We start from the raw sequence: 3010 nt of genomic DNA, 5'->3' as shown, positions 1-3010 counted from the left end.
TTTGTCCTGTTTGTAGTTTTCTTCGTACCTTGCTCCTTTTGTGAGAATGAACCAGTTGGGCCTCGTTTGTTTGCAAGACACATCCAACCTGAGTAATGAACTTGAGCATAAAAAAGAATTTTAGGTGCACTTACATGCAAGGCCAGGTGTAGGATGGACTCAGGTTAGGGTTGTTAAGACTGACATTAGAATTTGGCTACATTTGGGGCGCCTGGGTGGCGCAGTCGGTTAAGCGTCCGACTTCAGCCAGGTCACGATCTCGCGGTCCGGGAGTTCGAGCCCCACGTCGGGCTCTGGGCTGATGGCTCAGAGCCTGGAGCCTGTTTCCGATTCTGTGTCTCCCTCTCTCTCTGCCCCTCCCCCATTCATGCTCTGTCTCTCTCTGTCACAAAAATAAATAAACGTTGAAAAAAAAATTAAAAAAAAAAAAAGAATTTGGCTACATTTGTCTTCAGGTTATCTTTGATGTTGGGCTTTGTCTGGTGGCATGATTGCTGCTGACAGCAAAGGGTAGGCCTACATCTTCTCAGGCTCTTGCTGAGCCAAAAAAAGACAGCATTTCTTTCCAGTAGATCCCACACCATCTTATGACTCTCTCAACCATATGCCTGTCTGTTCCCCAGTCATTTTGGACATACGGATAGGCTTATACAAATAAGTGAATGCTTCATAAGTTTACCATAAAAAAATTATTATCAGTAATATAACTGGAATTTAATTTTAGATAAGTGAAATCTAAAAGTCTCTTGTAACAGAGGGCCAAGTTGAAATTTTAAGTATAGAGTCACTGAAACACAGGCACAACGATTATAGTCTTTGAGCAGAGAATCGACATGAAATGGTGTCATGCAAACCAACTTTAAACAGTGTTTAATAATTTGTTAAGAACTCTGAGAACACGAATATGGAGTTTCTAGGTAAAGTAGTACCAAAAAACAGTCACAAAGTTTGGGATAATTAGTAGAGTTTTGACTCTTTGGCATTTATGTGTGCTAATTTGGAGAAGACAGTCCTACACGGCATTGAAACGAGGTCCTGTGAAAAACTGAGAACCCATGAGCCAATAGTAAATGCCAGAGGTGCAGAAAATGTAGGACTGGTGCTCTTGAGGTTGCTCCCGATTCCTCAGGGTATGCTCTCTATGAACGCTGGATGCATTGCTTGGAATTTGAAAGTTATATATTGTCATTCCTCTATCACTTTGGTTCACTTACTCTTTTCCATTCTGTCTCTCCAAATGGACAATAAGATCTCTGGATAGAAACAGTTACTTCACTTTGATTACCAGCCCCTAGGGTTCTAGATAGTAGGCACTCAAGTGAGTGACTGATTTAGAGAGACTAAATGACACACACTCAGAAGGCCAAGCCTATTCGGATATGGAGATCTAATTCGATTACATTAAACAACAATTCAGGCCAAATTATTTCCCTAGTCATTTTTTGTGTGTGTGCGTGTGGTGAGGGGGCTCTAGATTCCTCCGGTTCCCATTGGTCCTTTAAGGGGTGGCTTTGCTGGTGTGGTTACAGGTTATTTTCTAATGTTACAGAAATGGTACAGTCTGGACACAGTCCAGTTGGGATTAGTCAGGATATCAGGGTTTTAATGAAAAACAAAAAATAGCACTACTGTTGGAGCTAAATTTTTTCCACAGGTGAATTAGTCACATTGCATAACAATCCAAAGCTATCGACCACATTGGAATTGATGGGTTCCAGCAAAGGGTCACCTCCCATGAACATGTTCCTATTTCACAATGACAGTCCTGGCCTGGCTCCCTGGCTGAGGTTCTTCACCCAGAGTCCCCATCTATAATGCTTGTCCTTCAAACCTCCTGCTTCCCAGCTGGATTTGGGAGACACAGAGCAGGAAGACCCCGTTTAGTTCTTATGTTTCCAGTATCATCACGCAGTTGGCTCGGAGAATTATCCTTAAAACTTAAAAGCTTTGAGACATGCATTCACTGAACAGCTATTTCTTGAGTCTGGTGTCCACCTGGCAAGGGGACCAACATGGCAGATCCTGGGATGGATGAGACAGGCTTGGTGTCCACCCTCACGGAGCTCGTGGTCTAGTGAAGAACACACCGTGGACAAGCTGTTGAAAGATGATGAGTTTTGAGAAAGGGCAAGTAAAGGGTGCCAGAGGTTGTAAAACTGGGGACACTAACCGAGTTTGAGGGGTCAGAGAAGAACATGTTGTAGTGGGCTGCCTGTAGGCTGGAGAAGAAAACTGATCTGCGAGGAAGGAACCATTTACATAAAGCTGCTCTGGCAAGAGAGCCAATCACATCTGAGGAAATACCAAGGCCAGTATGGCTGGGGCAATGGGAAGGAAGGAGAGGCATCTCACATGTGGCTGAAGAAGCAGGCAGTTACACCGTGGGTGATCGTGAGAGCCATGGCAAGGATTTTGGACTCTATACCCAGAACACCAATAAGCTTTGAAGTATTTTAGGCTGACCTAAAATCAGCAGTGACCTGATGAGTTTAATCATTCTTTTTTTTTTTTTAAATGTTTACTTATTTTTTTCTGATTCTGTGTCTCCCTCTCTCTGCCCCTCCCCCGTTCGTGCTCTGTCTCTCTCTGTCCCAAAAATAAATAAAAAAAGTTGAGAAAAAAAATTTTTTTAAAAAAGAAGGGGCGCCTGGGTGGCGCAGTCGGTTAAGCGTCCGACTTCAGCCAGGTCAGGATCTCGCGGTCCGTGAGTTCGAGCCCCGCGTCGGGCTCTGGGCTGATGGCTCGGAGCCTGGAGCCTGTTTCCGATTCTGTGTCTCCCTCTCTCTCTGCCCCTCCCCCGTTCATGCTCTGTCTCTCTCTGTCCCAAAAATAAATAAAAAAAAGTGTTTACTTATTTTTGAGAGAGAGAGAGAGAGAGAGAGAGAGAGTGAGTGCGTGAGCAGGACAAGGACAGAGAGAGAAGGAGACACAGAATCGGAAGCTGGCTCTTCGCTGACAGCAGAAAGCCTGTTGTGGGGCTCAAACTCATGATTTGGGAGATCACGACCTA

Source organism: Prionailurus bengalensis, chromosome E1 (assembly GCF_016509475.1).
Source record: "Prionailurus bengalensis isolate Pbe53 chromosome E1, Fcat_Pben_1.1_paternal_pri, whole genome shotgun sequence".
In the NCBI taxonomy this organism is placed as follows: Eukaryota; Metazoa; Chordata; class Mammalia; order Carnivora; family Felidae; genus Prionailurus; species Prionailurus bengalensis.
The sequence above is the reverse complement of the archived record's forward strand: the minus strand, read 5'-3'. Positions refer to the sequence as shown.